Source organism: Etheostoma spectabile, chromosome 7 (genome assembly GCF_008692095.1).
Source record: "Etheostoma spectabile isolate EspeVRDwgs_2016 chromosome 7, UIUC_Espe_1.0, whole genome shotgun sequence".
Classification (NCBI taxonomy): Eukaryota; Metazoa; Chordata; class Actinopteri; order Perciformes; family Percidae; genus Etheostoma; species Etheostoma spectabile.
This window is the reverse complement of record NC_045739.1, coordinates 3,288,646-3,304,026: the sequence shown is the minus strand read 5'-3', so window position 1 is coordinate 3,304,026 and position 15,381 is coordinate 3,288,646. Positions and strand designations below refer to the sequence as shown.

The 15,381-nt window shown below is 39.7% G+C and overlaps 1 protein-coding gene across 1 annotated transcript in view; it reads left to right on the top strand.

Moving 5' to 3' along the window:
- The first annotated feature begins 1,950 nt into the window (after positions 1–1,950).
- Positions 1,951–15,381, top strand: part of LOC116692869 (metabotropic glutamate receptor 4) — a 192,861-nt gene continuing 179,430 nt past the window's right edge. Inside the window, exon 1 of the mRNA XM_032521443.1 lies at positions 1,951–2,679. The gene's annotated coding sequence lies outside the window, so the exon portion shown is untranslated. The remainder of the gene's footprint in view (positions 2,680–15,381) is intronic.

Below are 15,381 nucleotides of genomic sequence, written 5' to 3'. Positions count from 1 at the left end.
TAAACCTTTATTAAGTTTTTAAAAAAAATTTTCTAAGGTTGGGGGATTCATAAAAAAAGTTTTTGGGGTTTCCGGTTGGGGGGAAATCTCGATTGTAACTGCAGAATGAGGATTCTTAAAAAAAGAGCTATGTATGTAGTGTTGGATTTTTTAACTGCTTATTACAAAAGGAAACCAGCTGGCAAAATTGGGTGAAACCATAGACTGTTTTAATTTAAAATTTAAAGGTCCATGGTAAACAGAACCCCCTTGCCAAAAGATCTTTAATCAACAACAGAATGGAACATTCTATTAATAAATGTAATGAAAAAATCTTTTGATAAAAATTTCCCCTTTCCCTATGTTTCCTTGACAATGTTATATTGAATGTGGACCCGGCCCCCTTGTCAAAATCCTGCATTAGTTATGGTAGGGAAAATGGAAAAATAACTCTGGTCTGGTATTGATGTTTGAGCAATATTAAAGGGGAACTGCTCTTTTTTTATAACCCTCAAACCCAACGAGTTTGTTAAATTCTCATTTCAGCTTTCATTATTTTAAAAAATAATGATACACTAAATCGGTTATTTATACAGTAAACATCATTTTGCGACAATTAAAAGCATAATAAAGGCTCACAGCTTTCTAACTCTCATCCTCAATTATAAACGTTATCACATTATTAGGATAATATACGGCCCAATAATCCATCAACTCTGCAGTTACAAACACTTTTCAGTCGTCTTCATTAAATTATATTATAAAAATTTGGGTTTAACAGTAATCATCAATCTGTTTTATGTTTGGGTAAAGGGTTTCGGTCCGATACCTAGAGAGGTTTCCTGATGAAAAAAGGTTCTACTGAGAAAGGGGTTTTAAACAATCTGGCAACCTGAAAGTTACTCTTAAAGTATCTTTAGTTGACTATAAAAAAATGAAAGAATAAATGAAACTTAACCTTCCCCAAAACCTTAAATTTAGGGGAACCCTTAATTTTGGTGCAAATATGTTTTTTAAAAGTAAAAACTTATGTATTAAAAAAAACCCCAAAAGCCTGTGCCCTTTTTAGTTTTTAGCTTTTAAAAACCCACCCAGATAAGGGCCGAGACGGGGAGCTGGAAGGATGCGGGGGCAACTGTTAGACCGGGAATCCTACCCGCAATCACAGGGAAGATAAAAGTATAAAAAAGCCCTGCAATGAAAAGTCAAATTACCCGAGGGATGATCCGAAGTAATCATTGGACGGAGAACAGCGGGCTACAGAAACGTGGAGACGGAGGCGTGTGTGCGTAACGCGCAATCTCTGCTGCAGAACTTTAAAGACGCTTTAATTCACAGATGTATAGATAGCAGTGAGGAGCGGTGGGGGGGCAGTGCGTCTGAAGATGCGCTAGTCGGCGCTTTAAGAATAAAATTCAACGGTTGTGTAGCGTAGGCTAAGGTGAATGTGGACCACACTGCACTCAGAGGACCCAAACCCGGAGAGACCCCCCCGCATGGTTTATTTAACTTAGTGAATCCTCAAAACTCCACCAACAGCATCCATCCCCACACAGGACCCGTTACCACACACACACCACACACACACACACACACACACACACACACACACCACACACACACACACACACACACACACACACACACACACACACACACACACACCCAGCGAGGCGGAGATAGCCTTACTGTAGATCATTCCTTGCACATATCAGGAGCAGTGAGTGCCAACGGGGCCGCCAGTTCGGGAAGGTGTGATGCAAATCTAGGAGCACACACCTAAATCTGAACACCTGCAGGCTGTGATCACTGCAATATCTCTCACAAGCAGCTCTTTCTTTTCTTGTATTTTTTTTCTTGAGCTCCTCCATCATCCTCTGCCAACATATAGCCTAACAAATGACACAACTCTTGCTGCTTCACACCGACTTTCACACCAATCCACGTCTTTACAACCATAACTCAAGCTGTCTTTTAAACTGAAAACCTCTTTTTTTTTGCATGCATTAGCCTCGACCTCGGGGTTAATGCATTGATATGTCTAAATGCAGCTGATTTCAATGTATTTTTTCAATCATTACGCAGTGATTTCCTGTTTCTTGTTGTTGTGGAATGCATTCCCAGCCGTTTAAGTGATAGAAAAAAAGCTTTACTGGTGAGGATCTAATTTGTAGGCTATAAAAAGGAGAGATTTTCAATCAGTTTCCAATCTTGCGTGGTAGGAGGGAACATTTGTGCAGGGAAACAGAAGAAGCAGTAGAGGAAGAACAATAAGAAGAAGAAGAAAAAAAGAGGAGGGAAAAGTATCGGAAATCTCTGCAACCCCTGGAGTCTCGTTCAGCACCACTCGCTGCTGGACAGCGCCTGAGCAGCAGGGCATTTGTTCAGAGCTCGAGCCTAGGAGTAACACCGCATCTGCACAGGGCGCCTTATTACCACCACAACTAACACTTCTAATTCAAACCGGCGTTTTCACTCCCCACACCTGTCTTGTTTTTTTTGTTGTTAATCTGTGCGGCGGGTTTGGCGAGCAGCGTTCAAACAGGAGGAGACTGCTGACTTGAGCGGTCGCTGCCAAACAAAGACGCAGGAAGAAAAAGAAAGAAAGAAAGAAAGAAAAAAAAAACTGGACGGCATCAGAGATCGCAAGAAGTTCATTTTCTCCACTTTTAGGCTCACTTGTACCATGAGGATTGAAAGGTAAGAGTGTCTCCATTGTGTTACAGCGGGTTAGGAGTGGTACGGCAGTTACGCAGCTGGGTTTTCTGTCTGTGAGAGTCTGCTGCACAAATGTGATGCGCTATTAAGATACTTGGATGCATGTTGGTGGGTTTTAAAAAGCTTCTTATCGTCACACGAGGAAGAAAACATGAGCAATTCAGGTTATCTTTATCTTCTAGTGGCATTTTTTGGGGGGATTGAGCTCAGTCGCACATACTGACTTTACAACCCCTCTTTCTTGTGAATATCGGCGTGTATGCGACTGCTGGGAGGCTTAGCCCCGTATTGGAGGGCTGTGGTCCCTCTTTGATCACAGACTCAACAGATGAATCATATTTACTAAAAGGCTTTAGAAGCAGAAACCAGGTTAACGTTTCTCATGGAGCGAATGGGGGTAGACTTGACAATACAATGGAGCCCTTCTTTAGCTGTGTGTCTATGCTGAGAGCCCCTTTCTGCGAGCCCCCTCGCTCCTTTCCGCGCCACTTGGCTTGCTGTTGTTCCTCCCACACACATAAGCAAATGCGAGGAGTCTGTGGGTCTGGTCAACGCACAGATGAAGACAGACGTTCATTTGAATTGAGACAGTGGGCATAAGACGCACTGATATCTGTGCGCTTTTATTTGCTGGTTTGATCTGTGCCAATCCATCTTTACATTTAATCATTTTCATGCGAGACATGACGCCCCAGCGGTCGTATGGTTTGGTGACGCCTCACTTGATTATGCATCACTGTCAGAGGGTAATTGCTGCTCCATGTTTCTGCTGCTTGTGGGCTGTTGAATGCATATTTGTTTAAATGTATTGAAACATCCAAGGATAATTTCTTGAGGAACGATTGACCTGATGAACAGTTTTCTTCTGAATTTACAAAGAAAGAAAGAATCTATTTGCACAGAAACCCTGGAGTGATAGGAGACATCATATTTTAAGATTTTTATGTGCCATGAAGCTTCTATTCCCACCATTCACTTCATTGTTTATGACAGTCTGTGTTAAGCTCCACTCTCTAACCCTCTGGATCTCCTCCGAGTCCAACCTTCACAAACACCTCACCAGATTTCAATTAGTGGATATGCATTAATTGGAGTGATACTCGTCAAATTCAAAGCTTCATTTGATGCCAAAACGACTAAAAAGTGAGATTAGAATAGTAGCAAATGACAACAACCCACAAAGGAAGGACTTTAAACTCTTCCATTATTGGTGTAGACCGATCCGATTCTCCCTGAACAATTCTTGAAAACAGCTGCACTCACACAGATGTTTCACTGAGCCACTTAAAATTTAATCTGAACCATTTCATTTTGTTTCTTGGGGGGGAGGGGGGACAGGCAAATGGAGCCTTCGGTGCAATAATCCGTTTCCTAAATTCATTGTCACAGTATGAGAACAGATTTGACAAATCATTGCAGCACCAGTTCTTCATCCAGCGTGTACAATTTGAGTAATATCGCACTGTCTGGAGTGTTAATCTCCATCAACAGTCACAGCATATGTGCATCAGTGATTATCCAGTAGAAGAAAACTTGTTTTCCCAACCTTCACAATAGCTTATTATGTGCCACGACTCAGGTGAATTGTAAATGACTGAAACTCCTCAGTATATTGGCAGTACACATGTACAGGTTGAGTCTTTCAGATAGCCTGAATGCTGTTTAAATCATATTTGTCAAAGAGAACTTATTTTAAAATCCAAAATCATGATAAGTCACAGTTCACCGATCTCAAACTCTTTTGGCTTCTCTCATTTTCATGTTTTGGCTCGGTGGCCTTCATTGGACCACATTTCGTACTTAATTATCCTGCTTTTACGGTGTTTTCCCTCTTCATTTATGCTAAGCTTCATCTGCCCTGCAGTAACTACTTGGCTGTTCTGCTGCAGTCTATCAAGGTGTTTTGGAGTACACTCTCTTTAAGAAAAGAAAGAACCTTTTAGAAATTTCCTGAACGACACGATAAGTGACACGACCCCCAACAAGCTCCACCAATTAAATCTCTGTTTGGTTTCCGATATTGAGGTTAATGTTTAGGCCGTATGGCTCAATGTAGGGTCTTGAAATCGAACGTGGGATTTGTATGCAGCCTGGGAGGTAGAACTGCCCCAGAGGCCCAATTCAGGGAAAGAAACAATTACTGTGAAATTGACTGTTGATGGTTGCTGTTGACAGGCCCCAAAAGCTTGCGTCATGAAAAAAAAAGAAGCCTGAAACTGTTTACTGTTAGAGGGGACACCTGAACATTTTAAAGTGTACTTACAGTATTATGTAAGTTTCTAATGGCACAAGGAATTCAGTATTTTTTCCTCATTAACTTTCTCCCAGAAACAAAAAACCCATCTCATTAAGAGGCAAAGCTTGGAGAAGCTCCAATAAACAGAGTAAGAGACTGACTGTCAGCACACAGACTGTTACTTTTAACCTTTACATCCAAATGAGTTTCCTTGTACTATAATCTGTTCCAGACCTGATAATGTTCCCCTTATACCCAGAAAACCATCCAGGATATGTTTACTGTCATTTCCTCCATCTTGGGTAATTCATTTTCCATGCTGCTGCGAGTTAGTGTGACATTATAGGAACAGGGCGGGATAAATCATTCTCTGTCGGCTTCTCTTCCTCTTCCTTTCAGAACGAGCTGAAAGCTCGAGCATATACGTCAGCGCTGAAATTCACAGGCACCCAGCAGAGAAGAGGGACAGACAGTTAGACAGACAGACAGACAGACAGACAGACAGACAGACAGACAGACAGTCAGTCAGGCTGGCTTTCCTTTTGTGTTGGAGGAGTTTTAGATATCCATTCAGTAGTTTTCTTATCACTGCTTGATCATCATGGAGTGTCCCCATTCTGGACGGACAGACGGACAGACAGACAGACAGATTTTCCTGTTGTGTTGGAGGAGTTTTTCTTCCATAGTTTTACTACTTCTTGATCATTGTGTCCCTATGGCCCCCAGGCAGGCAGACAGACAGACAGACAGGCAGGCATACAGGCATACAGACAGACAGACAGGCATACAGGTATACAGACAGACAGACAGGCATACAGGTATACAGACATGTATACAGACAGACAGACAGGCATACAGGCATACAGACATGTATACAGACAGACAGAGACAGTCTTTCTGTTTGTGTTGCAGGAGTTTTAGATATCCATTCAGTAGTTTCTTATCACTGCTTCTTGATCATCGTGGAGTGTCCCCATTCTGGACAGATGGGCAGGCAGACAGACAGACAGACAGACAGACAGACAGACAGACAGACAGGCAGACAGACAGACAGGCAGACTTTCCTCTTGTGTTGGAGGAGTTTTCTTCCACAGTTTCACTGCTTCTTGATCATCGTGGAGTGTCCCTATGGCCCCCAGGCATTCAGACAGACAGACAGACAGACAGACAGACAGACAGACAGACAGACAGACAGACAGACAGACAGACAGACAGACAGAGAAAACCAGGCGGCGAGGCTTTCCTTGTGTGTTGGAGTGTTAGACATCCATTCCTCCATTGTTTCTTCTAACTGCTTCTTGATCATCGTCTGTGTGGCTGACCTTCTGACCACCGTCTGATGATCCATTCCTCACGCTCAACACAATCCCATTTTTCAAACTGCTGATTCTGCTTCCCAGTGATCCTTTAACAAGCTTTTCATTTTATAAGGCTTAGTCATTTCTGCAATATGTGTCTTTCGGTGAAACACTTTTATCGCAGGCTTTGGACTTTGAAAAGTTTTTTGGGGATAATGTTTTAATGTCCAGTTGCTCTTGTGTAAAACCACAATGCTGTTAGAAAACTACATTTTCACCAGTGGTGGATTGTACACATGCATTTACTCAAGTCCTCACAAATATGAGGTATTAGTACTTTACTAGAGTACTTTCTTCTCATACCACTTTATATATCCATTCCATCCAGAGGGAAACAGTATACGGTTTTCACCACTACAATTATTTGACAGCTTTAGTTGTTAGTTACTTTACAAAGTAAGTCCAGTACAGCTTGAAACAATCACTTGATTAATCAACTGACAGGAAATCAAATGGCAACCATTTAGTCAATCTTTAAATCATCTTTCAACTAGAGGAATTGCTGCTTTTAAATATTTTCATGTCTTTTTAAATAATTTGGATATTTGTTCTGGTAGACAAAGCAAGCATCGTGAAGCCATCACTTTGGGCTCTTTGATTGGACATTTATCCCTATTTTCCGAAATTTCACATACCAAAAAAAATAATCAATCAATTGAGAAAATATTCACCACATTAAAGGAGAACTCCAGTCGATTTCAACATATAGCTCTGTTTTTTTTTAATTGTATTGCACCCAACAGGCTTCAACAGGCTTAAACAGGGCCTGTTTAAGCCTGTTGGGTGCAAAATCTAGCAGGAGGATAACTCAGTATAGACAGCACAAATTGTTTTTATTTGTCTCGCTACTGCCAGCACTACATATTTAAAAAAAACAGAGCTATATGTTGAAATCGACTTGAATTCTCCTTTAATCCATACTAAAAACTAATAATTAGTTGCAGTCCCTTACAAAATAGTTAAAAAATGAGCCCGTCCTTAATCAACAATAAAAGCCTGCGTTTACATAAATGCATGAGTAATGCTAATCTAATGATATAATATAATGGCCATTAAGAACTTTTAATACTTTAAGTACATTTTACTGTTTTACTGAATTTTACACACTTTTACTAAAGTAACATTTCCAATACAGGACTTTTACTTATGCTGCAGTAGTACTATATAACTACTAATACTTGAGTATTTTTACAGTGTGGTATCAGTACCTCTATTATATATAAAAGATGTGAGTACTTCCTCCACTGCTGCCTGTCACAGAGTGGGTGCATCAAATCTGCAACCCGCCTACAGGTAGAACATCTTCATTAGAGGCCTGTTGACACTAATCAGAGATGACAGCCACTCGCACTCTAGTTAATTTCCAAGATTTACAACAAAAACAATGAAGCAAATAATCTTCATATCACAGCGAGAGAGTTCCTCATGACGGAGGCGCATTTGACGAGGTGTCGAATTAATCTTTGCTCTTAGCCACATGCAGTGAAAAAAAAAAAAAAAAAACAGGCTTCAACTGACATTTGAAGTAATTGGTCCCTCGACAGGCAGAGTTCATTCAAATGAGTCAAAAGCATAATGAATCCATATCACTAATACATCTGCTATAGCTGACAGTGAGATGTTTTGGTCCAACCTACAGAGTCATGGAAGTGAGATAAAGTGCTTGTAATAAATATTTAAACAACTTGGTCTTACATGTCTGTAATGTTAGTTCCTCTTTGTGTTGACTCCAGTTATCAGAACAATTCCTTCACGGCAGGATGGTTATATATAATCACCCAATTTGTTTTAATCACTTTGTGAGATAACGCGACAGGAAACTCAAAAATGGTGAATCTTTAGCTAAAAAGGCAAGGTGTTGACAGTGCTGGTGGCTTTTGCCAACGTGACATCAAAAACTGCTTCACTTCACGTAAACAAATACGGCGGTTTTGTTGCATTCCTGACAGATTTGTTGATTAGTGTTCGACTGGAGCACACTTTTAGGAGATTGGGATTTGGCTGGATTTCACACATAACAAATCCAAACAATTTATTCTGATTGAAAAAAAATACAGGACATTTGTATGCATCATTTAACAAAAAACAAACTGGTTGCAGTTATATCGGGTTATTACAAGACATGTTAAACAAGAATTTTTCACATATTTTACAGTTAAAGCTGCAGCTTTGGGTGGACGTTAACATTAAATACGGAATGTTGTTGGCATCATAAAATGAACGTGTCCATCTCCCTTCTTAATATTAGCTTAAATACAACAGGTACAGTGAAACACAGATCGATGTACTGTACATTCGGTAATTTCACAAAGTTCTCCAAATTAAACAGTAATGGACCGTGATGGATTTATTTTTTGTGTACCGTCTTTACGTCACTTGCATAACGGATTTGACAGTCTCAATTTCATTTGCTTGACAATGATGGGGATTTGTGATTGGTATATACTTTTTCTGTAACTTTAAATCCTTTGCATACATCACACACATATATATTTTATATACTGTATATACATATATACTGTATCTATCTATATATATATATATATATATATATATATAGGGTATACATACGGTATAATAGGTTGGGTCAAGTTTTCTCTAAATCTATGGGCTTCTGCTGCTTCAGGCCACATGTTCTATGGTCATATAAATTAGGATACTATAGTTTCAAACTTTCCTTGCATTTTTATGTTTTATAAAATAAATGCAAGCATTCATGTTTCCCAAAGGGGCCCTCGACTGCATGTTTCATTGATATTCACAATGTGTAAGTTGAGACATTTTCCCACTTTCTTTGTCAATGTTAAGGTCTGCCCATTACTCATCATGAATATGTATCAGCAAATCTTCAGACTAAAGAGATCTGGCTCATGGACTCCAGCCAAGTGCCTTAAAGACTACAGCTTTTATTTCTTTATAAAGCTATAATGTCCAAATAAACATCATAGTCACTTCTATGTTTATTAATTACAATGTGTCTGGGAAATTGCAAAGAAACGTTTTTCCAATGAACAAACATAGAAACAGTTTCACAGCTTATTCTTAAAGGACAGTTTTAATTCTATTGATTATAAGAGGTAATGTCTTTGCAATGAGGGAAATATCCCATGAAATTCAGATTGAACGGGATTCATGGAGAAGTGTTAGTCCAGGAAAAACACAACTCTTAATAAGGTCTAGTATTCAGGATCAATGTTCGACATAGTTCTACAGCAGAAAATCATGGAAATGAAAATTATCCCCACTTTTCCCATAATGCATGCATTTAGGGCCAGTTCCTTTTAGCAGCAACAGACCCCTCCAGATTAGCTCTTATTCTGCACAGCAGCGCCTGGCAGAAATCTCTTGCCAGCAGCAGTGGGAAGGCACAGCCGAGGTTCTAAATCCTGCAGTCAACAGCCACCCAGCTCTCTGTGCACTTCTCCTGGCCTTGATTACAATTTGTGTGCCACAGTGGCTGGCTCACCAGAAATGGCCACATGGAGATATTAAATTATATGTGCAGTTGGATTGGATGGGAGAGTTTACTGCAGAGAATTGGAAAAATTGTAACTCAACATAAAGCCATACATTGGTTCAATTTGGTCAGTGTTTATGAAATGACAGGTTGAAAAAAAGCAAAACAAGTCCTGTACCAGCATATAAAACCAAGAGAGTAATTTCATTTGCTCCTTTTCTTCTCAACAGTGAACGCTTATAGATCCACCATTCAGATCCGTTTTTCTCATTAGTCCGCCAGTGCCTTGAAGAAAGATGGATGCCAAAAAGTGTTCTTCCCACAACCTACACTGGTTCAAAGACCAATATAGGTATCACTGTTAGCAGACACTGGACATGATTAATTGCAATCCAATGCTCTCCTTGTTTCGCCCGAGTCCACAATCTCCACAATTGAATATGAGCGAAGCATGAGAGGAAGCTTGGGACACATACAAGGAAGCACAATGCCATTGTTTTTCAGCTGAATGCATTAACATATTGACTTTGCAGGAGTGCAAGTTACCTCAGCTCTCTGTTGAAGGGCTGGCACAAATAAGCTAAGGCGTCCAATCAATTGAAAAATACAAAAAAAAAGAACAGCATGTAGGATAATGTTTTATTCAACATCTCCTTCTCTCTTTGTCAATATTTCACCATCGCAATCATATTGCGCTCCTCAACAACATCCACAGATTGTGCTTAACAACATTAAACTGTAAAGGGAGACTGCCATTAGAGGCTTTAGTTGTTTTACTCGGTGGTGTTTTTGCTTTATAATGGGCCTGTAGGGCTACTACGTGCACCGCAGGTCCACTTAATGGTGTGCTGATCTCTTAGAGCCCATTACTCAGAGAATCCTTGTCATTGTCCTTGCCCTTCCGCAGTACCACACTTCAGCTCGCCGGTAATGAGATGTCTGTATTTACACCAAGTCCTGATTACTAATGCAGAGGCAGTGATATGGGAAACCATGTCTACCACTCCCAGCTTTCATGTCTGACACCTGTAAGTGGGGAATTCAAAATAGTTACTGACATTGCAAACATGCAGACACACGGAGGCAGATCTATATATACTGAAGACGGGAGTAAATAAATATTAGAAAACATCCTGTGGAGAGAATTTCTACAAAAATACCCATTCATTTTAACCCTGTCTGCTTGAGATTATTCTTATGTACTCAATGATGACATGGCAGGTGGTTGGGTTTGGTTAGGAAATATTGTTTGATTGAGGTTAAGGAAAGATGGTAGCATTAGTTAATTATTAGAAAAGTAAACCCGTACCTTCTAATGTAGACTTTTGAAATACTTAGCCAAGACCAAAATTGTTCCCTAACCTCAAAGGATGCAGTGGTATCAATCTTCTCATCTAACTATTGACAAAGAAGCAAATAAGCATATTTCCCACAATGTCAAACTTTTCCTTTAAGCAATTACTTTGATTAACATGGTCATAAATAATGATCTGGCAAGCGAAAAGTGTTGAAAAAAGTTGTTGACCGTGAATGTTTTGGATACATGTTCAAGCTCAGTATCGACATTCTGCTACTTTGTAGACACGCTCATTTATATTATTATATACGGCGCAGTACATTACGTGGTTACACTTTACTTGAAGTTTTTTACATAACAGTGACATGACACTCATGAATGTGTCATAAAACATAAACAAGTCATAAACGGTTATGACAACGTTTTTTTTTAGTAAGTGTCATTCGGTTTTGTCATGAGAAGTTATGGTTAGGGTTAGGGTTAAGGTTAGGGGTTCGGGTTCATGCGTCATGACTGTGTCATGTGAGTATCAGGTGTTTATGACAGTGGCAAGTCACTCCTGGGTAGAAAACTTCAAGTACAGTGTTTTTCTTTTCTTTCTTTTTCTTTCTTTGTATTTCTTTTACAACATATTGCCATGGCACAATGAGTAGTAAACCTAATTTCTAGGTGACAGGGTTGATCATTTGCATGTATTCCATTTTATCACATAGAATATTCATGAATACATTCAAGAGTCTCGGCTCCTAGATTAGAACTACTACTACCACATTAGATAACACTCAGTAATTATAAACTTCTTTCATCTTGCTGCCAGTAAGTTACTGTAAAATCTACAACAGCCTTTTGACAGTTCAGCTTTAGTTTGCTTTAGTGAAACCATTAATGACTCGCAGTATTAGCCACAGATTTGCTGTGTGAACACAGACGTGGCCGGGCTCTTCTATGAGCTGTTGTAGTTGTTTCATGACTCACGGTGCCTTGAACTCTCCGTCTGACTTACACACTGTGTCATGTCTTTGTTTACAACGTGGCTGTAATGGTGGCTCTGTAGACTTTCCTCAATCAATACAAACACTATTCTAGACCCCAGATTGGCAGAGTGGAGCCCACAAAACACCCCCCCCCCACACCCACACCTACACATACCCACACACATTTATCCGTGTAGAGAAAGATTAGTATATGGCATGGAGTGCATTTGATATATTGCGATTTTCCTTTAGCAACATACTGTTGGCTGTAAAACCAAAAAGAAGGTATTATTTTTTATCCTGATATTTTTATTTTTAATCTTTTTATACTTTACTTACTATATCTGAGATGTTGTCTGTATGTTTATCTTTCTTGTAGGCCTGGTGAGCCAAAGAAAAATTTCCACCCTGGTGGAACATAAAGATTTATTCTATTCATGGCATTAAATGCAAGACAAAAAGCAAATATTTGAATTTGTATCACTTGGTAGAGTCTAATCCTTAGCTGCTACAGTCTTGTTTCATAGGACATACATGTTGTGTATAGATTTCTGTAGTGATCGGGTTTGATAGCATTTTATTGAATCCACATGTACATGAATCTTTTGTCAAACCTACTTGACATTTTGTTCCAAACTATGTATTCTTACCATGGACCCCTGTCTCATAACTGCAAACCATTCCTCATTTGGGATAACAATTTAGGTGTATGCTGCAACAGAAGAGGTTAAATAAAAGTTGGTGTAACACTCTCTGGCTCTCGGCTCACTCAAAGGTTCACACCATGAAGACGGCTTGCTATTGGTCAACGTCGTAAATTTGTTTGTCACAAAGTTAAACTTGACGCCAAAGATTTGTGTCCCCCCCATGAGTAAATCTGTTGTACATGGTGATCAAATTGAAATGAATTGATTTAGCCACAAAAGGTTTCCCACCTTCTCCAGCTTCAGACTTCCTTCCCCCTAGGCCTCCTACTCATTGTGGACCTTAATGGACCTGGCTGTTCTTCATCTGTCCACAGGTCATCCCTCTTCATTTTCCTGCTCCTGCCAGTCACCTATATATACTATAGCTCAATTCTTTAGGCTAATACTGATATTTTAAGTTTAAAAATAAAAAAACAGATTTATTTCACATTATATACCACATGACATGAACAAACTGGTTGGATGCAGACTACACACTTTCTGGTTTATAAATTAACTCAGTCAGTGCAACAAACTATGAAATGGCTGTACTGTTTCTAATGAAGCTTGGCTCAAACATGGCAAATGGAATTTGTGTTCTGGCCGACATATACTCAGACACCGATATATCTGCAATTGTTGAGCTCTCTCCTAACCCTGCTCCTCTCCGCACCATTGTCTTTGTATTAAGATTGCCAGTGCTGCTTACTCATAGCAACCATAGTGCTCTTGTGAATTGGTGGCCCAGCTCCAATGTCCCCCCCCCCCCCCTTACACACTCACAAGACTTTGGCGCACGCTGCCGCTTAGTCCGAGAGGACTCAGGAATATCTGGCCCGGGAAGTTGGCAAAGTGCTTGAGGGCTCTATTACAGACTTTTTGAGCCTTTTATACACACATTTCGCAACTGCAACTCTCAAAACCCCAATGACAAATTCCAGTGGGATTGCACTTTTTAAAAAAACTACTAAAAAAAGATTCAGCAAACAAAAAAGTGTCAGGAAGATTAGATTTTCCTTTTAAGTACACAGTAGCATACATGCTGCTGAAATGCCTTCCTGCATTTACTTTGTCAGATCTGTTTGCCTGTTGGTTTTGTTGCCGACCACACATCCTTTTATCGACCATTGATTCTAGTGAAGTGCCTTTAGTTTGACCTCCGTTTCCTTAGTGTCTGCATTTAGATCCTCTCCCAGTTGCCCTGTACCTGAACTGTGACAATTAGCTAATTGGAGAAATGGCTACTTTATTGATCTGTACATCTGTCCATACTAATAAAATATGAGAAGATGAAAGTTTCTGTTACAGACAGATTGTTTCAGAATGGGAGCTTGCAAGTTACAACTGGATCCAAAAGAGTGGCGGCTCTCGAACTTCTAATTAAGAGTATCGTGGGAACAAAACGCCTCCTCCTTCCAGGTGTACTGTGTGGGCTGCTAGTCTTTTATCACAGTGCAACAGCAGCCACCCGTATAGGCTTTCTAATGAAATACTCCATCTCTGTCATCAGACTGCCATTTTCACGATCTATTAAACCTTATACATTCATTTCGCTACTGTGTATTATGTGCCATTTGCTTCTGCTATCCTGAAGCATTGTTCAGTTAAGAAAAAAGGGGTGCCGTTGCTGAAGATTCATCAGGAAGTCCTATCATGATTTTCCACTATATGGATTTTTTCCCCCAAGGATTCCAGATTACTTCCTGCGTGATTTTCCACCTTGTGTGGTGGTCTTCCCCTCTGTTCAAATTGAGGACCAGTTGTTGGCGTTTAATGTCTACTGCTTATAGTTTTCTTTGATGTTAATGTGTTTGCGGGGTTTTAACATCCAGCAAGTCCAACATGCAACACACTTCCTCTAAAGTTGCACTCCACATAAATGACCACGGGGTTGAATTCTGGAATAATCTCCACCAACAGATTGATGGGGCTGCATGTAAGAGGACAGCTTAGATGTTTATTGGAATTTAGACCACTGTATTTGCCCACGAGCTACAAAATATATTACAGCTTTCCAGCTATTTGGTTCATTCAGCGCGGCAACTTGGGGAACCACAACTAACAGTTTGGAAGCCCCAACGCAGGGTTTAATAAATATGTTTTAATGAGGCTGAATCTCCATATGTAAATGCAACGGCAACAACCTTCTCTGATGTTGTGTTGCAATGGTGGAAAGTCAGTAGATCTACTGAGCACTGTACTTAAGATTTGATGTAGTTACACTTTACCTGAGGATTTCTATTTTCATACATCTATGTCAGAGGGGAATATTATCACCACATTACCACTACATTTATTTGACAGCTGTAGTTACTTTTCAGATTAAGATTTAAGCTTAGATAGGTAACATTAGACAGGCTTATAAAATACAATGCATTATTAAAGTTCAAACCAGTGGTTTCCAACCTTTTTTTGTTGTTGAACTACTTTCCTACCCTATTTATCATGTCACAACTCTTCAGATTACATGTGTTAGCCTGTGGGGAGTGATCCCTAGGTTGTAAACAGTTTAAACTAGTTCCACTTCTACCAAGTACTTGGATATTCTAAGTACATGTTCTATACTGTTACTTATGTACTCTTCCCTGAGTAGGATTTGAATACAGGACTTTTACCTGAAATGGAGAATTTTAAAAATATAGTTTCAATACTTTTTTTTTTTTTTACAAAAGGATT